This window comes from Musca autumnalis, unplaced genomic scaffold (assembly GCF_047663935.1).
Source record: "Musca autumnalis isolate F117 unplaced genomic scaffold, ASM4766393v1 scaffold_5, whole genome shotgun sequence".
Lineage (NCBI taxonomy): Eukaryota > Metazoa > Arthropoda > Insecta > Diptera > Muscidae > Musca > Musca autumnalis.
In genome coordinates, this window is record NW_027412088.1 from 124,253,352 (window position 1) to 124,275,110 (window position 21,759).

Consider the following 21,759-nt stretch of genomic DNA (forward strand, 5'->3'; position numbering starts at 1 on the left):
CTGTAACTTTGTTAATGCCAACATGTCCCATTTCGTTATGGTACCTAAACAAAACATGAGACTCCATTTGAGCAGGGACAACAAAAAGCAATTTTCCGGTCTTAGGCTTTCTGTACAATACGCCATTTCTCATCTCGTAATATTTGTCATTGCCTGTCTGTAACTTTTGCTATTTCGGTATCTTTATTCTGTGCGATAATTAAATTTTCTTCAAAAGTATTCGTATCAACGATCATTATATCTAACGCTCGGCTTAACGCATCTACATGTTGCATTCGTTTTCCCTCTCTATGTTCCACGCTGTAATCAAAATTCTGTAATTCTAATGCCCACCTAGCGATTCTTGGATTAAGTTCTTTTTTGTTCAAGGTGAGGGCTAATGAGTTGCAGTCAGTAATTATCTTGAATTTTTTACCGTACAAATAAACGGGAAATCTTCTTAGTGCATAAACTATTGCCAAAGTCTCTAACTCATAGCTATGGAATTTTGATTCGGCATCTGTCGCTCTTTTTGAAAAGTAAAACACGGGATGCCATTTGTTGTCAACCCGTTTTTGCATAAGAATGGCACCGAAACCTAACGCACTAGCGTCACAATGAAGTTCTGTCTCTGCAGACGTATCATAAAGAGCTAAAACTGGCGACTGTAGGAATTTATCTTTTAACAACTCAAAGGTTTGGAGCTCTATTTTGCCGAACGTAAATTTTTTTATTTTCCTTGGTGAGATCGTATAGTGGTTTAGCAATTATTGAGAAATCCTTTATAAACCGTCTGAAATATGAACAAAGTCCAAGAAAACTTTGTACTGACCGTACCTTGTCAGGGATCGGAAAATTTTTTATAGCTTCAAAACATTTATCGTCGGCTCTTATGCCTTGTCTGTCAATCGTGTAGTCTAATTATTTAACATTGTCTCGCAAAAACTCGCATTTATCTAGACGCAACTCTAATTTGTTTTGCACCAGTCGTAACATAACTTCTCTTAATATTTCTAGATGTCGAGTAAAATCGCTCGTGGCAATCATGATGTCATCTAAATATATGACAACATCTCCCGTTCTGATAAGATCTTTAAAAACGTTGTTTATGAACATATGAAAAACGGACGGAGCATTTTTTAAGCCAAACGGCATGCGCATAAATTAGTATTGTCCTAGCGGTGTAATGAATGCTGTATATTTTATGGACTCTTCATTCATGAACACGTGATGGAAACCATTCTTGAGATCTAATTTGGTAAAAATGCTTTTATTCGTTAAGCTCTCTAGTAAATCATCTATCAACGGAATGGGGTAGTTGTGTTTAGCTGTAACTTTGTTTAGCTTCCTAAAATCTACGCACATGCGTAAGTCTCCCGTTTTTTTCTTTACCAGCACAATGGGAGAAGCATATTCGGATTCACTAGGCCTAATTTTGTCTTTCTGCAAATAATCATCTAAAATTGTCTGTAATTGTTGTTTTTCAGCGTACGAGAGTCGCCTAGGAGGACAACTGAAAGGCTTCGTGTTGTCTAGCGTTAGCTTCATTTCGTAATGCGTCTGAGGTAGTAGTGGGCGCACCATTTCGACGTAAGTTTCTTTAAACAAAATGTTTAGACTATCTAAAATGTGATGAGGAACATTATTCCCAGTCTGTAAATTGAAATCTGTAGAATTGGACGAAATGTCTATTGCCAGTATCCCGTTTTGAAATTCTGTATATTTTAATTCTGAATCGGAGTTAAGGACTGTAAAAGTTTTTGGAGAATTTATGTGAAACACTGACTTTTCTTGTGATTCATTCACTAAATCATCACTAAATAGCAGCAATTTACTGCCAGTACTTTCCATTCCATACTTTAAGAAAACAAAAAATTACTCCAAAAGTGATTAAATGTGAAGAATTTAAACCACAGTAATTCATTTTTAGGAATGGGAGAATTTGTGTCCCGGCCGGCAACGCATCTGTTAGATTAATGGGGCTACCCGTATCAATTAAAGTTTCTAAAGAAAAGGAAATTTCATCACAAGCACTAAAACTATAATTAAAATATCTTACATAATTATTGTTACCATTAACTGCATCTTTCTTCTTGTTCTTTGTTGCAATCAGCTGCATAATGTCCGATGCTGTTGCAGTTGTAACAACGAACATTTGTCTTGTCTGCAGTAGCACTCTGTTTCTGCTCGGCACTTCTCGGCAATTTAATTGCAGCCATTGCCTTGCACAATTCCTTAATGTTGATGAATCGCTGCATCAACGTTTGACGGCGAAGCTGCACATTGGGGATCCCATCTATGACGTATTCCATCAGCTCATCGTCGTCTAAATTTAAATTTTCCGCTAACTGCACCTTTGCGTCACAATAATCCGTAAAGTTTTCGGTAATTTGCCAGACACGACGCTCAAACTTTTTCCGTGTCTCCATTTTGCTATCCGTCGAACCAAACATTAAACAAAATTGGCCAAAAATTTCAGAGATATCTTCCAACACCGTATTTCGCCGTGCGTGCAACCAATTCAAGGGTTTGCCCACCAATTTCATTGCGAACAAAACCCGCAGCAAATCGTCCGATAGGTTGTAGAGTTGTTGGAGATCTCGTAGCTGTTTTTCCCAAAAGTTGGCATCTGACGTTCCGTCGAAATCTGGTACGAAGTTACTCACTAACTTTAGCGAAATATTGTTGTCTGGAACTTTTGCGTTGTCGTTGACGGCAGCGTTGGACATACGTCGCAACATTTCATTTTCCTTTAAAATTATTTCTTTTTCATGCTTCACTAATTCGTTCTCCTTTTTAGTAGCTCTATTTCTTTATTCTGTAAGTCTTCCACTGAATTTCGCTGCACGTTGTCTGTACTATTATTGCGAGGCTCCATATTTTCTGTTAACGGTGACTTGTTATTCGGCAATAGCAAGTTTGCCACATTTCCAAAAGTCCCATCGAGCTGGCGTTTTCTGTAATTTTTTGTCTCCAGATTTTGTTGGTTCTTTCTGCATTTCTAGTTCTAAAGTTTTGTGTAACATTTCATTTATAGATTGTATTGAATGTTCCGGCAACTCGACGTCAGACTGTATATGTTTTTCTCCTTCAAACTCGTCCTCTGTTCGCTTCTCCTCATCATCTAGCGGCAGTATTTTTTTTTTGTTTCGTACCGTTATGTTTTCTGTACTTCTTTTGTTCGAGTTCTCTTCTCGCTGCAAACCTTCATCAGCAATTATTTTATGTGCATCCATAATTTTGTTGTTGTGTTTGCAAACAGGTTTTTTTTCGGTTTGGAATCAGACCGGTTTTGAAACAAATCGAATTCAAACACAATTATTATTAGTATTAGCGCAGAGTGGCGAAAAAAAAGGATTATTTTTTCCGCGGTGTAGGCACATGTCAATTCCACTACTAACTGTCGAACCAAACATTAAACAAAATTGGCCAAAAATTTCAGAGATATCTTCCAACACCGTATTTCGCCGTGCGTGCAACCAATTCAAGGGTTTGCCCACCAATTTCATTGCGAACAAAACCCGCAGCAAATCGTCCGATAGGTTGTAGAGTTGTTGGAGATCTCGTAGCTGTTTTTCCCAAAAGTTGGCATCTGACGTTCCGTCGAAATCTGGTACGAAGTTACTCACTAACTTTAGCGAAATATTGTTGTCTGGAACTTTTGCGTTGTCGTTGACGGCAGCGTTGGACATACGTCGCAACATTTCATTTTCCTTTAAAATTATTTCTTTTTCATGCTTCACTAATTCGTTCTCCTTTTTAGTAGCTCTATTTCTTTATTCTGTAAGTCTTCCACTGAATTTCGCTGCACGTTGTCTGTACTATTATTGCGAGGCTCCATATTTTCTGTTAACGGTGACTTGTTATTCGGCAATAGCAAGTTTGCCACATTTCCAAAAGTCCCATCGAGCTGGCGTTTTCTGTAATTTTTTGTCTCCAGATTTTGTTGGTTCTTTCTGCATTTCTAGTTCTAAAGTTTTGTGTAACATTTCATTTATAGATTGTATTGAATGTTCCGGCAACTCGACGTCAGACTGTATATGTTTTTCTCCTTCAAACTCGTCCTCTGTTCGCTCCTCCTCATCATCTAGCGGCAGTATTTTTTTTTTTTTTGTTTCGTACCGTTATGTTTTCTGTACTTCTTTTGTTCGAGTTCTCTTCTCGCTGCAAACCTTCATCAGCAATTATTTTATGTGCATCCATAATTTTGTTGTTGTGTTTGCAAACAGGTTTTTTTTCGGTTTGGAATCAGACCGGTTTTGAAACAAATCGAATTCAAACACAATTATTATTAGTATTAGCGCAGAGTGGCGAAAAAAAAGGATTATTTTTTCCGCGGTGTAGGCACATGTCAATTCCACTACTAACTGTAGTAACTATGCGTTTTTAATAAAAGAACCGTGATTGTTTTATTCTTTGGTTTTCTTTTATTTAATTTTATTGCTAGTCGCGAACAAGAGGGCGAGTGTCTGTTGTTTTGCGTGTCTATTACTAAACTGACTTACAGACCAGCAGTCGATTGCCCACGAACTGATGATCATCCACACACATAACAACAACGCACCCACTCTTGTGCTCACGAGAGTGTGATACAATATTATTTTTCTTATGTACTAAACACTTATGATGTAGAGCAAACTACAGTATCTTACAAAAGTATGTATATACTACAATAGATATATGGTTTATTTTGAAACTCATAGTGAAATTTTGTGTAGAATTTTCCTTCTTTTACACTTTTCACCTATAACCAAGTTTTATATTACTTCCATGTATCAACTCGAAAAAAGAAGGAAAAACTTTTCATCAAAAAAATTGGGAAATATTTTCATGTTCTTTCAGCAAAATTGATACTGATATTTTCATGCTATAAAATGTAAATAGACATTTCATTTCTTTGGTGACTCATAGTGGAATTTGATGAAGCATATTTTTGTCTCTGACATCATCTCTCTAAAATTATGTTTTGTGGGACAATTTTGAATAAACTCAGATGAAGTCCGACTTTAACCCTAAAACGTGTTTTTAATTTTTAGAGATTCCTGGCGATTAGACAAGAGTTACAGATTTGGTGTATTCTGAGACCTATAGTAAAATTTTATGGCGAACAATTTTGTTGAATACTTGGGTTTTTAGGAGTTTTTGAAAGATTTTCAAAAAAAGGACAAAAAAGACCCCTTATCAATTAAAGTTTCTAAAGAAAAGGAAATTTCATCACAAGCACTAAAACTATAATTAAAATATCTTACATAATTATTGTTACCATTAACTGCATCTTTCTTCTTGTTCTTTGTTGCAATCAGCTGCATAATGTCCGATGCTGTTGCAGTTGTAACAACGAACATTTGTCTTGTCTGCAGTAGCACTCTGTTTCTGCTCGGCACTTCTCGGCAATTTAATTGCAGCCATTGCCTTGCACAATTCCTTAATGTTGATGAATCGCTGCATCAACGTTTGACGGCGAAGCTGCACATTGGGGATCCCATCTATGACGTATTCCATCAGCTCATCGTCGTCTAAATTTAAATTTTCCGCTAACTGCACCTTTGCGTCACAATAATCCGTAAAGTTTTCGGTAATTTGCCAGACACGACGCTCAAACTTTTTCCGTGTCTCCATTTTGCTATCCGTCGAACCAAACATTAAACAAAATTGGCCAAAAATTTCAGAGATATCTTCCAACACCGTATTTCGCCGTGCGTGCAACCAATTCAAGGGTTTGCCCACCAATTTCATTGCGAACAAAACCCGCAGCAAATCGTCCGATAGGTTGTAGAGTTGTTGGAGATCTCGTAGCTGTTTTTCCCAAAAGTTGGCATCTGACGTTCCGTCGAAATCTGGTACGAAGTTACTCACTAACTTTAGCGAAATATTGTTGTCTGGAACTTTTGCGTTGTCGTTGACGGCAGCGTTGGACATACGTCGCAACATTTCATTTTCCTTTAAAATTATTTCTTTTTCATGCTTCACTAATTCGTTCTCCTTTTTAGTAGCTCTATTTCTTTATTCTGTAAGTCTTCCACTGAATTTCGCTGCACGTTGTCTGTACTATTATTGCGAGGCTCCATATTTTCTGTTAACGGTGACTTGTTATTCGGCAATAGCAAGTTTGCCACATTTCCAAAAGTCCCATCGAGCTGGCGTTTTCTGTAATTTTTTGTCTCCAGATTTTGTTGGTTCTTTCTGCATTTCTAGTTCTAAAGTTTTGTGTAACATTTCATTTATAGATTGTATTGAATGTTCCGGCAACTCGACGTCAGACTGTATATGTTTTTCTCCTTCAAACTCGTCCTCTGTTCGCTTCTCCTCATCATCTAGCGGCAGTATTTTTTTTTGTTTCGTACCGTTATGTTTTCTGTACTTCTTTTGTTCGAGTTCTCTTCTCGCTGCAAACCTTCATCAGCAATTATTTTATGTGCATCCATAATTTTGTTGTTGTGTTTGCAAACAGGTTTTTTTTCGGTTTGGAATCAGACCGGTTTTGAAACAAATCGAATTCAAACACAATTATTATTAGTATTAGCGCAGAGTGGCGAAAAAAAAGGATTATTTTTTCCGCGGTGTAGGCACATGTCAATTCCACTACTAACTGTCGAACCAAACATTAAACAAAATTGGCCAAAAATTTCAGAGATATCTTCCAACACCGTATTTCGCCGTGCGTGCAACCAATTCAAGGGTTTGCCCACCAATTTCATTGCGAACAAAACCCGCAGCAAATCGTCCGATAGGTTGTAGAGTTGTTGGAGATCTCGTAGCTGTTTTTCCCAAAAGTTGGCATCTGACGTTCCGTCGAAATCTGGTACGAAGTTACTCACTAACTTTAGCGAAATATTGTTGTCTGGAACTTTTGCGTTGTCGTTGACGGCAGCGTTGGACATACGTCGCAACATTTCATTTTCCTTTAAAATTATTTCTTTTTCATGCTTCACTAATTCGTTCTCCTTTTTAGTAGCTCTATTTCTTTATTCTGTAAGTCTTCCACTGAATTTCGCTGCACGTTGTCTGTACTATTATTGCGAGGCTCCATATTTTCTGTTAACGGTGACTTGTTATTCGGCAATAGCAAGTTTGCCACATTTCCAAAAGTCCCATCGAGCTGGCGTTTTCTGTAATTTTTTGTCTCCAGATTTTGTTGGTTCTTTCTGCATTTCTAGTTCTAAAGTTTTGTGTAACATTTCATTTATAGATTGTATTGAATGTTCCGGCAACTCGACGTCAGACTGTATATGTTTTTCTCCTTCAAACTCGTCCTCTGTTCGCTCCTCCTCATCATCTAGCGGCAGTATTTTTTTTTTTTTGTTTCGTACCGTTATGTTTTCTGTACTTCTTTTGTTCGAGTTCTCTTCTCGCTGCAAACCTTCATCAGCAATTATTTTATGTGCATCCATAATTTTGTTGTTGTGTTTGCAAACAGGTTTTTTTTCGGTTTGGAATCAGACCGGTTTTGAAACAAATCGAATTCAAACACAATTATTATTAGTATTAGCGCAGAGTGGCGAAAAAAAAGGATTATTTTTTCCGCGGTGTAGGCACATGTCAATTCCACTACTAACTGTAGTAACTATGCGTTTTTAATAAAAGAACCGTGATTGTTTTATTCTTTGGTTTTCTTTTATTTAATTTTATTGCTAGTCGCGAACAAGAGGGCGAGTGTCTGTTGTTTTGCGTGTCTATTACTAAACTGACTTACAGACCAGCAGTCGATTGCCCACGAACTGATGATCATCCACACACATAACAACAACGCACCCACTCTTGTGCTCACGAGAGTGTGATACAATATTATTTTTCTTATGTACTAAACACTTATGATGTAGAGCAAACTACAGTATCTTACAAAAGTATGTATATACTACAATAGATATATGGTTTATTTTGAAACTCATAGTGAAATTTTGTGTAGAATTTTCCTTCTTTTACACTTTTCACCTATAACCAAGTTTTATATTACTTCCATGTATCAACTCGAAAAAAGAAGGAAAAACTTTTCATCAAAAAAATTGGGAAATATTTTCATGTTCTTTCAGCAAAATTGATACTGATATTTTCATGCTATAAAATGTAAATAGACATTTCATTTCTTTGGTGACTCATAGTGGAATTTGATGAAGCATATTTTTGTCTCTGACATCATCTCTCTAAAATTATGTTTTGTGGGACAATTTTGAATAAACTCAGATGAAGTCCGACTTTAACCCTAAAACGTGTTTTTAATTTTTAGAGATTCCTGGCGATTAGACAAGAGTTACAGATTTGGTGTATTCTGAGACCTATAGTAAAATTTTATGGCGAACAATTTTGTTGAATACTTGGGTTTTTAGGAGTTTTTGAAAGATTTTCAAAAAAAGGACAAAAAGACCCCTTTGATGAACCGCATGATGGTTAAAATTTTCATCAAAAATATTCCCCATACCCTCCTGAGTAAAGTTGCCAAAGACACTATATACCTGAAATGCAAGCATTCCAAGATATCTTAATTCGAATATTTCGAAAAATTTAAAAATCGGCGGAACTTGCCCCGCCTTTTTTCGTTACTTTCCGACGTAAACTTTAAAAACGCCGATACATGTGTCTCATATTTTTAGCTCTACTTTCATAATCTACTCGATTTTTCTCATCATTTTGAAAAAAATTGAATTTTGTTGCACAGTGTTATAATAAGGTTAGATGAAGAAGTACTAAATCACAAATCATGCATACGTGTCTGGCACTCACTACATACGCATAATAGCATTTTTTATCATTTTTAAAGGGTCAGTAAACGATATACTATTATATATATTACTAGCAAAGTGCCCGCTACTTCGTATGCGGAAAGGATATAAAAACAATAATATAATATAATGGAAATGGCGAACACTGAACATTTTATTGTACTTATACCAATTTTAATCAATATTTATTGTTTAATATTTTAGTACTGTTCGTTCCGCTTTAGTTCGATTTTCAAAAGATCAAAAAGATCAGCCTTACATGTTAACAGCGAGACCAACATTGCACACCAATACTCACACTAAATCCAAAAAAATACAGATTCCAGAACTGCCCCTACACCCAACAACAAATTGATGTCCATTAAGTACTCTTCGTACCCATAAGAACGAATTTCCAAAACTACTTCATTCCTAGACTTGAACTATAATCTCAATTCCAAATTTCAGGATTCCAGATTCCAAATCCCAATTGAAATTCATAAGTACGAATTTCCAAAACTACCACAATCCTACACTTCAACAGAAATCTCAATTCCACATTTCAGGATTGTAGCTAGGTCTATCCGTGGACCCAAATTTAGTGATTTTCGTATTCATAAGTACGAATTTCCAAAACTACCTCAATCCTACACTTCAAGATTAATCTCAATTACGAATTTAAGGTTTCCTGCTCTATTCGTTCACCCAAATCCAAACTGTACCAAACTTAGTATTTTTCTTACCCGTAAGAATCTGCAAAACTAACTCCATCTTACACCCCAACACAAAGTTTAATTCTAAATTTCATTATTCCAGCTCTGTTCGTTCACCCAAATCCAAATTTGGTACTTTTTGTACGAATTTTCAAAACTACTTCCATTTTACACTCCAAATGTAGCCTACGAAGTCCTAATTTCCCAATTATCTCAATCCCATACTCTAACATCAATGTTAATTCGAAATTTTAGGGCTACAGCTCTATCCGTTCACCCTAAATTCAAATTGTACCAAATTTAGTACTTTTCGTAACCTTAAGTACGAATTTTCAAAACAACTCCATTCTACAATCCAACAGTAGCCATTCTTATAATCCAGCAGCAAGTTTTATTCCCAATTTCATAAATTCAGCTCTATCCGATGACCCAAATCTTAATTGTACCAAATTTATTACTTTTCGTAACCCATAAGTACGAATTTCCAAATTATCTCCATCCCATACTACAACATCAATCTTAATTCAAAATTTCAAGATTCCAGCTCTATCCGTTCGCCTAAATCATAGTTGTACCAAATTTAATATCATTTAGTACATTTCGTAACCATAAGCACGAATTTTCAAAACTACTTCCATTCTACTCTCCAACAGTAGCCTTAGTACAAAATTTCAGGATTCCAGCTCTATCCGTTCGCCCAAATCGTAAATGTACAAAATTTAGTACCATTTAGTACCATTCGTACTCATAAATACGAATTTTCAAATCTACTTCCATTCCAGCCTGCAACTGCAGCCTTAATTCAAAAATTTCAGGATTCCAGCTGTATCCGCTCAACCTCAATCCAAATTGTACAAAATTAGTACTTGTTGTACCCATAAGTACGAATTTTCAAAACTGCTTCCATTCTACTCTCTAAGAGCAGCCTTAATTCAAATTTAAGGTTTCCATCTCTTTCCGTTCGCCCAAATCGTAATTGTACCAAATGTGGTACCATTTAGTACTATTCGTACCCGTAAGTACGCTCCAACTGCAGCCTTAATCCAAAAATTTCAGGATTCCAGCTGTATCCGCTCAACCTCAATCCAAAGTGTACAAAATGTAGTACAATTTAGTACTTGTTGTACCCATAAGTACGAATTTTCAAAACTGCTTCCATTTTACTCTCTAACAGCAGCCTTAATTCAAATTTCAGGATTGCAGTTCTATCCGTTCGCCTATATCATAATTGTACCAAATTTAGTACTTTTCGTACCCACATGTACGAGTTTTACAAATTATTTCCATTCTAATCTCTAACAGCAGCCTTAATTCAAATTTCAGGATTCCCGCTCTATCCGTTCGCCCAAATCGTAACTGTACCATATTTAGTACTTTTCGTACCTATGTATAAGTACGAATTTTGAAAACTACCTCCATTCTACCCTCCAACTGTAGCATTAATTCAAAATTTCAGTATTCCAGCTCTATCCGTTCGCCCAAATCATAATTGTACCAAATTTAGTATCATTTAGTACTTTTCGTACCATTAGTACGAATTTTCAAAACTACTGTAATTTTAGTGTCCAACAGTAGCCTTAGTTCCAAATTTCATGATTCCAGCTCTATTTGTTCATCCAAATCATAATTGTACCAAATTTAGTACCATTTAGTACTTTTCGTACCCACAAGTACGAATTTTCAAAACTACTTCCATTTTACTCTCCAACAGTAGCCTTAGTTCAAAATTTCAGGATTCCAGCTCAATCCGTTCGCCCAAATCATAATTGTACCAAATTTAGTACCATTTAGTACTTTTCGTACACATGAGCACACTTTTCCTAACCCACCTCCTTATGTCAACCGTACCTTTTAACCTTGATTCTCACACCAAATTTCTTTATCCGTTCACAAAATACGAATTGGTACCAAATTTAGTACACTTTAGTACTTTTCGTACACTTATAGTTCGAATTTCCAAAAACCCTTCAGCACATCTTTCCTACACTCCATCAGTGACCTTCATTCCAAATTGCAAAGTTCTAGCTGCACCGGTTCGCAAAATACAAACGGTACCATAGTTAGTACCTTTTAGTACTTTTCGTACCCTTCCAGTTCGAATTTCCAAAAACCAAGCCTTATCTGTCACCTTCGGACCAAGAGTGACCCTCACCCAAAATTTCATGATTCTAGCTTCAGCCGTTTCGTCTGGGCGTTGATGAATCAATCAGTCAATCAGTCAGTCAGTGAATCAGTCACTCTACTCTTTTATTAATATAGATTAAAGGATTCACATAAAGCTCTCATGTGATTATTAGCTTCATAATTGGTTCTAACGAAATTTATTGGGATAAAATTACGAGTTAAACGAGACGGGAAATTAAAATTTATTTCGCCTAATAAAAATGGAGAATCAATTAATCCACGAGTCAGTTTTATAATAAACATTCATTTCAACATGAAACGTCTTCTCTCGAGTGTGGGCAGGTCAATTAACATAAGACGACTTTCATAAGGGGGGAGCGGTACAGATGTATTCCAATTTAAGCCGCGGAGAGCAAACAAAAGGAATTGACTTTGAACAAATTCAATTTTATCTGAGTAACACTTATAAGAAGGACTCCATATAATACAGCCATATTCTAAGACCGGACGAACCATGCTAACGAATAGACGTTTGGTCACGTAAGGATCTTGAAATTCTTTGGACCATCGCTTAATAAATCCCAATAATGACTTGGCTTTATTAACACAGGATTCAATATGAAGATGAAATCTTAGTTTATTATCCAAGATTACACCAAGATCAACGAAAGACAAAACATTTTCTAATTTGTATGAACCAACATGGTATTCAGTGCAGATATCGAAACCTCCAAATAATAGTATGCTAAGTCTAAAAAGTGAGTTTTGCAGGAGAAGCTCTCAAAGTGTGGAAATTTTTTTGAACTTCAGTACTATGCTAAGTCAATATTTGTTTATAACTTCTGTTCGGATTGACCGATCATTACCAAAATTTGACAGAATTTAAGTTAAAGGACGTTCAACACCTCCAAATAATGGTTTGCTAATTCTGAACAGTGAGTTTTGCAGGACAACCTCTAAAAGTTTAAAAATTTCTTTGACCTTCAGTACTATGCTATGTACATATTTGTTTATAACTTCTGCTCGGATTGTCCGATTATTACCAAAATTTGACAGAATTTAAGTTAAAGGACGTTAAATATAAAAATGTAAAGAACTTGAAAACATGCTAAGTCGACTTAGCATACTATTCTTTGGGGGCGTCGATATGCTGAGTCCTAAATAGTGAAAGCTTTTTACATTTTTTAAGATTTAATGCATTGCTTGAAGTTTTTATTTGATGGAACTATTTAACGTCGTCAGCGTACAGTAACATTTTAGAGAAACGTAAAACAGAAGGGAGATCATTAAGGTATAGTACGAACAGAAGAGGTCCTAAGTGACTACCTTGTGGAACACCAGACGAGACAGTAACATTTTTCAATAAACAGCTATTAAATAACACATTCTGTGTACGACCTTCTAAGTAGGTGGATATCCAGTTTAAGAAAACGCAAGGAAACCCCATTGCGTTAAGTTTGTAAAGCAACAGTTTATGTACAACCGTATCGAAAGCTTTACTAAAGTCAGTATAAATAACATCAATTTGATTCTTATTACTAAATGCCTTATGCACATGCGTAACCAATTCTAAGAGATTTGTGGTTGTTGATCTTCCTTGAATAAAACCATGTTGAAGAGGTGAAATTATTGATTTCAAGAAATGTTTTAATCTGCGAGATATTAATAGTTCCAATAATTTAGGAATGGCGCTTAATTTTGCTATGCATCTATAATTATCAACCAAAGATCTATTACCAGACTTATGAAGTGGAATAATATAGCTAGACCGCCACTGGAGTGGAAAATATCCTTGGCGTAAAGATTCATTAAAAATCCTAGTAAGTGGTAAGCAAAATTCATTCGCAAAAGATTTAAGAATGGATGTGGGAACCGCATCCGGTCCAGGCTTATTTGAAATACGTAATGTATTTAAAGCCTCTAAAAACTCTTTTTCAGTTAAAGTAATACAGGGAAAATTATTAATTGTTTCAATAGAAAAGCTATATTGACCATTAAATCCTATAGAGGAATTAGATGATTCAAAGAAATCGGCAAACATATTTGAGATGCCTACACTATCAGAAGATTCTCTACAACCATATCTCATGCAACTGGGAAACGTTTGAACTTTACGTTTAGAGTTCACAAATTTATAAAAACTTTTAGGATTCTTTTCTAAATCATATTTGATTTTGGTGAGATAAATCGAAAAGGTTTTTGATTTTTCAATATTATATTCATTTTTAGCAATTAAGTATTTTGAGTAATTGATTGAGCTGTTGCATTTCTTAAACTTCTTGAAGAGTCTGTTCTTAATGTTACGTAAACGTCTTAACTTCGGTGTAAAACAGGTAGGACCGCGGTCAAATGCTTTCATTGTTAAAGGAACGGCTATGGAAAATGCAGTGTCAAGTTGACTATAGAATCTTGACACACATAAGTCTAAATCATCATTAAAATCCCATACCGTATTGCGTAGCATGGGTTTCAGTTGAGTAAGATTGACTTTAGCGAAGTTGTATGTAGGAGTCGAGTTAATCAGAGGCTTTAGTTCATTTGAACAATTTTTTAATTCAAGGTCGATTGAAAGTGTAGGATGATACTTGTCCTCAGGTAGTACAAGTGGAGAACATCTATTTAACGAAATGTTTAAAGTGGTTGAAAAAACTAAATCCAAAATCCGTTCTTTGACATTTACAATATTATTAATTTGATATAAACATTTATCATAAATCTTATCCAAAAAATATCAAATCCGGTATTACTTAAAGCAGGTATGAAATCTAATTTATTATCACCCGCTACCCATGAAACATTAGGTAAATTAAAATCGCCCATGCAAATTAATGTACGAGATTCAGAGAGTGTTTTCGAGACGTTATCTATCAGATCAGCGTGCATAGTATAAATTTCAATATCCGAATTAGGAGCAATATAGGAGCAGGTTATAAGAATACAATTACCGAGATGCTTTATTTTTACGCAAATGAATTCATCATGTTTTCGGTCGTGGTAGCAGCATGTAACCTGTAAATAAATATGGTATTACGCGGCGCGACGACAATAAGTTGATCGGTAAACGAAGGTATAGCAGATTCAGTTAAGTTATGTAATGAACCATTTATGAAATTTGTAACCTTAGCAGGCAATAAACTATTCAAAGTGGAGGAACGAACGGGAGTCATTAAAAAAGCTAGCCGTCAGTCGGCACGGGGGGATTCTTGTTCTCTCACACTTCAAACAAATGATCAATGGTCACACATAAATTCATTTGTAAGACTCCCTTTAAAGAAACTATAAAAAACTAACACGGAGAAGCAAAAAAATGCAAACATAATTGACCTACGTTTCCGATGACAAATGAAACTCCCCAGTCGATCAATTACCAGGAAAAAAAAAACAACACATTACCAATCGTTACACACACACACTCCTCTCCTCTTCTACTGAGGAGATGGTGCTCGAAACCCACCCTACCTGCGACTTTAGTTTTGCACCCATGTAAGATTTTTTCTAAAGTCCCTACTTTTCCCGTAAGTCTGTTAAGTGTTCACCCCCGATAGACACCCTTAAGGAAAACTTAGAAATTCATGACGACTTCAATGTTTATTCTAAAATATACCATATTATAAATGTGATTTTTATAATAGTAGATTAACACTATCCCTTTAATTCAAACAATATATAAAAATTACAGTCTTGATAAATTCTAGAGGCACAAATCTTCATGATTAGGAAAAAATAGTAATAATAGTAATAATACTAGATAACAAATGATTCGATGAACTGAAATGTGTGATCGAATAATTGTAGCGCACAGCTAAAATGTTCTGCAAGCAAACATCAATTAGGAAGTAAGGAAGTATGAAAGTGAGGAACACAAAAAAAAAATCGGAACCAAAACAAACAAAATGTAATTATGATCACTTCAGTGAGGCTTGCTTGTTGCTATGCAAAACAATCACAGATCCCAAATTTCAATAAAACATTCATTGCAAAGCAAAATCAATACCGGTAGACAGTATAAAAATAAAATAAATTTTTGTCAAACTCACCGCTTACGTTTCTGTCGCTGCCGCTGCTGGATGAGGCCTCGTCCTCTGCTGGCGCTATTAGATTTTTTTTGAAGGTGATGAGTATTTTGCTTTGCTGATGATGGTATTTCTATCTTAATTCTGATGGTGCAATAATGAGAAATAAAGTAAATAACTTAAAATAGGGTCATTATTAACTAATTAGCAGATTTCACCCAGAGCATGTATATATTTTCGCTTCAAACTGGTTTCGGTAATCCATGGGGTGGCCCCAAGGAAGGGCTGATTATAATAAGTGATGATTTTGGGAATGATAATGATACATATGATGAGGTTGCTATTGACAGTCTGCTAGGCAACTTATCTAGGCTTCCATTAAACGATGTCGCAATGACTGTTCCTTATGTTGGTGGTTTACGGTTGGCATTTCAAGAAGTTCTTAGCGGCTAGTGTAATCTTCTCAAAATGCATGGATTGCTAGGCAGTAGATGAACCATTATTTTAGCACGAAACATGAAGAAGCTTAGCAATCAGGTATCGCAATTAGTAAGTGGTTTCGTTGTGGAATGTTGGAGATAATCAAGGTTAGGTGGCTATGTTATGTTCTGACTGTTAACTAAGGTGGAACTTTAGGGTCCTAGGCCAAGGCGTAAGATAAACTGTACTTCGAGTGATGTGAGAATATTATGTTCAGATGGTTGGTGATGTATCAAATTTTCGATTTCTTGCGTATTAAAATTTCGTCAAAATAATATATGATAATGTTTCTTTCCTTTTTTGGAGACGATGGATATATTTGTATGTCGGAAAATGATTTTTTCCAAAAGTAAACGGTGGGGTTATGTATAGATAGACACGTGTCTGGTCATAATTATGATCTTATCTTGAAATTGCCACGTAACAAGGTAATATCCAAGGATGGCTGGCTCTTGGGAACCAGCCCAATTAAATTTTTTCACAAGTAGTGTTTTTTCCCAATATGCTTATAGAAACTGTAATCTCACGTATAGGAAATTGGGCAGGTAACACGCGGATTTCAAGATGAATAGGTTAAGAATTCTGATTAAATTCCGTAGTGAATTTAGGAGAAATTTGGGGGTAATTAGTTTTCAAATTAATGATTACATTTTTTGGGGTTATAAAAGTAGACTCTGATTTATTCTTTTTGTTTTATGGAGAGGTTCAAGTTAACTCGCTGAATGTTACAATAGGAAAGAGTGTTAAATTTTATCATCGCAGTCACTACACCCCGTTAAGCTGCAGTCAGCTGAGAAGCACATACTGATTGACAGTAAAAGAATCCGCAGTTAGTGTTATCGACTAGTGTAATGATTTTGACTGTACAGTACTGTTTAATACTGAGTGAAACGTTAAAAATGGTAACGTTTTAAATAAAGTTTTGAAATAATTAAAAAAAATATCACCATAATACTGGCATTACAAACCACATAATACGACTACATTGTTGGAGTATTAGGGGGAGAATTATGCTTAAGGACGGATGTCTTTTGCGTGGTAAGTTCCGGTATATGAATTGTCGAGGTCCTGCAATAGGTAATAGTGTTTACCAATTTTCTCTTTGATTTTAGCCTTTATGAATAATGGAGCTAGCTTAGAACTAAATTTTTTCTCTTGAGAACTCTGAGCGAAATTTCTTCTGAAAACTATATCTCCAACCTTATAAGAAATTGAACGGGTTCTCAAGTTATATTGTTTAGCATTTGCCTCATAAGCTTGAGCTATATGTTCCTTCAATTTTGCTCTCATTATTTGAAGTTCATCGTCACGGCAAAGTTTCACGCATGGCTCGTTCAGACTATCAAGATTTCGCAAAAGTTTATAGGAGCTTCCATGGGTAACCATATCTAGGCCGAAAAGAGCTCTATATGGGGAGCATTTGATGGCTTGATGGAAGGTATTTCTTAACGAGCAGCTTATAAAGCTTAGATGCTGATCCCATAAAGTATGATCTTTTTTCAAGAAACTCCTTACCCCCGCAATTATGGAACGGTTTACACGCTCCGAAGCGTTAGATTGCGGAGAGTATAACGCTGTGTATACATGGGTTATGCCTAGAGAGGTTAAAAAAGCGGTGAAATCATTCGCTTTAAATTGTGATCCGTTGTCGCTAAGAAGCGTTTCTGGAACACCATATACATGAAAAACATGTTTGAGTAAAATGTCAGTAATGCAAGCGGAGGTAAATTTTTTAACGGGAACAGCCAGTGGAACTTTGTTATGTGGTCCAACATATGGGCGGATATGGGCCTAATATATCGACGTACATGCGTTGAAACGGTCTGGAAATGTCAATGGGGGATCCCATTTCAGGCTTTAAAATGAAATTAGGAGCTTTTGTGGACTTACAGATGTCACACGACTGTATGTACTTACGAACATCTTGTACAAGTCCAGGCCAAAAAAAATTTCTGCGGATTAAATCCAACGTTTTAATGATGCCACAGTGGGCGGAAACAGCAGAAGTGTGAGCTCTGTTAACCACATCATTTCTTAATTCCTTTGGAACCCATAGCTTTCAACATTCATTTTCCTGGTCCTCCTGTCCTCTATAATGGTCTGTACGGATATAAATATATTTATCGATGATTTTAACAGCCGGGTATTTGTTAGGATTATTTTGAAGTTAGACCCGTAAGTCGTGATACTCCTCACTATCAAAATGATGAGATTCTAGATCTATTTCCGGCTCAATTATTTCGACCGATGAAACTTCGTTTCCCGGCATTCTAGACAGTGCATCCGGCACCACATGGTCTTTCCCTTTCCTATGTCTGATCGTAAATTTAAACCCTTGTAGTTTAAAAACCCATCGCGCAAGACTTCCTGTCAAATCCGACTGTTTCATTAGCCAGAGCAACGAAGAGTGGTCCGTGATTACCTCGAACTCCTGGAGTTCCAGGTAACAACGGAATTTTTTTATGGCCTCTACAGCAGCCAAACATTCACGTTCGGTCACACTGTAGTTCCTTTGTGCCGAAGTAAGTTTTCGCGACATAAAGGCTATGGGTTTTTCATTATTCTCCTCATCCAGCTGGACTCACACTGCGCCAATGCCAAAGTCGCTGGCGTCACAGTGCAAGAAAAACATTTTTGTGAAGTCTGGATTGGAGAGAATGGGTGCACTAGTGAGGAGTTTTTTGAGTTGATCAAACGCTTCTTGGGCTTCCTTAGTCCATATAAACTTTCGTTTTGTGGATAATGTCTCAGTTATAGGATAGACAATGGTAGACAAATTGGCCGCGAACCTACGGTACCATCCTGTTTTATATTCTTAGGGGCAGGCCATTTCAAAATTGCGTCAACTTTTTGTGGATCGGTTTTTATACCGCCATCCCCAATTATATAACCAAGGTAGTTAGCCTCAGTTACACAGAAGTGTGATTTCGCAATATTAAGTGTTAAGTTAGCTTTTCGTAGTTGATCGGCTAGCCTAACTAGTACCGTAATATGAGTGTTAAAATCTTCGGATACCACAATTAAGTCATCTAGATATCCAAATATACAGTTCCGTAGGTCAGGGGGTATGAGTTCGTCTACAAGTCGGCACATTGTTGCAGGGGCATTGCAAAGACCGAAAGGCATTACAACGAACTGGTAGAGAGGTCTACCGGGAATGGTGAAAGCCGTTAAAGCTTTTGACTCCTCGGTAAGGCCAATCTGCCAGTATGCGTCCTTAAGGTCCAGTTTTGTGATAATATGCGCTTTTGGGAGTCTCGAAAAAATGCCCTCTATACTGGGTAGGGGATAAGCGTCCTTCGTTGTAACCTGGTTTAGCCGTCTTGCGTCGAGACATAGGCGTACTTTATTCGGTTTTAAAACCAACCTCATTGGCGAGCTCCAAGATGAAGAAGAGGGTTCAATCACTCCCAGAGATAACATCCTGTCCACCTCCTGATACATTAACTTTTCTACAGCTGGGGACACTGGGTAATATCTCTGTTTGACAGGATTTGCACCCTCCACTTCAATCTTGTGTTGGATTAATTTTGTTCTACCAAGCCCCTGTTTATCCGAGTGTGGAAATAGCTGGATAACGGTCTCCAGTTGCTGACGTTGAGATGGAGTAAGAGGGTACTCTTTATGGATAATATCCGAAGGGGGTATCTCAGATATTTCAGATAGGCATTTACTGACATCCTCTTGTTTTGAAGACACAATAACATTTCCAAACAAATCTGGTGCTAAGTTAAATTTTCTCCAAAAGTCAAGACCTAAAATCAGTCTTTGGCTAATGGAGGGAATTATCAAAATTTGAATTTTCTCCACGTTATTTTTGAAATGAATGTCTACATTTAAATAGCCTTTGACTTTTTGCATGACACCATCTGCTGTTCTTACGAACGATTTTAATGGGCAGAATTCTTTGTAGGTGCTAAAGTCTAGGCTTGCTAGGTCAGACCCAATGCATGACACATTAGCACCTGTGTCTAACAATCCTAACTCTGTGAAAGATAAAAATTTTACAGAAGCGTAAAATCTCCGATCTGTCGAATTATTTATAATTGTTGATAAATGAAACTTGGAAGTGAATTTTCTTCCTTTGAAATACTGCCGTAACCGCAAAGTAGATCTTTTGGGCTTCTTCTTTTTAGACCCATCTAAAGCTGATGCTTCAAAGATCTCTTTTTTCCTTTTGACATAATGCTCCCATCTTTTATGATAGGGAAGTAAAGGATATATCAAGCAACTTGTCTTTTCTGATGATAAATTATCGATTTTAGAACATGGTCGTTTCAGAATGGACACTGTGGGGTTTGAATCCAAGCCACTATCTGTACTAGACTTTAATTCCAATAGAGATATAGGTGTTACTTCAGGTGGTTTTGGATTCTGGAAGGTGCTTAGTTTTTTTGTTTCCATAATTTCCGAGTGGCACATTTGGAGCACTGCGGTTTATATGTATTTTTCTCGCCGCACCCGTAACAGAAGATGTTACGTTCCGCCTCACAGTCCTCCCAAAAATGGCCCAGTTCATCGCAATTCCAGCATTTCACTGGACGCGATGACTGCTGTACTGCGTCAATTATCTGATTTTTGTTTTCCCTTATACAATTATTACCCTCCTCAAACTCTATCTCGGCAATTTTTCTATGACCCTGGCTAGGTATTATTTTTGTTGGCGTTCCTCTGCGGAATTGGTCATCGGCCAATAGAGCTTCTCTCATTTGCACGAGTTTTCGCAAGTGTGCAATTGAGAATATTGGCACATATAGCAAATAATGCCTCATATCTGGTCGCAAATTCCGTGTCAAAATTTCAATTAACTCTTCCTCCTCCATAGGCTTATCAAGCCTATCAAGCATAGAGGTGATAGAGTCATAAAAAGACTCGAAGGTCTCATGTGACCTCATTTTTCTACTTCGGATTTCTTCCTTAATATCAAATGAAGATTTAAAACCTTTATATTGATACTTCAAGGCGGCACAGAAGGAATCCCACTCAACCTGAGGAACCTGTCGGTGGTACCTCCAGTACCAATCCTGTGCCTTACCCATTAAAAGCAATGGTAGATTTCTACACAATTGCGAAAAATCATTATTTAAATTTTCTTTGGTCAACGTTTTGACCCTATAAAGAAATTCATCTACGCTTATGCCGTTACGTATATTCCAGTCTCTTATTATTGTTGTCACTTTATCTGGACGCATATAGTGATTTCCTGATGCAGATATAAATCTATTATCATTACCGATTTGATCATTCATACCATCACTGTCATCATTTAGATCTGATTGAGTATTTTGTGCTAAAATAACCTTTTGGTTTTTATTTTTGTGAGGATTATTTTTGGGCGGAATATTTGATTCAGAATTTTTTGTAATGATTTTGAGGACGTCAAATTTAAATTTTTTATCATTCTCGATACAGTGCTTTCTACTATACGACCAATATGAACATAATCTATGGTCGCTTGAAGTGCCTTAGATGATTGCTTTTGTGTATTAAGATTTCGATTAATAAAAGGAGAATTAATCGTATTGTCGGGGTAATTATCTTCCGCACCATCTTCTCTACCATTCTCCCAATCAGAGAAATTGTTATGGTATTTTTGGCTGCGAGTATTATAAGCTTTTGCCATTGCTCCTCGCGGTTTTCCACGATTGCTATGAACATGTTAAACTTTTCTTTTGTTATTTCTGCTAAAGAGCATTGTCTTTTGCAGAACGGACATTCCGGAGAATTAGCCAAGAGGTCTTCAAGGCAGTTTCT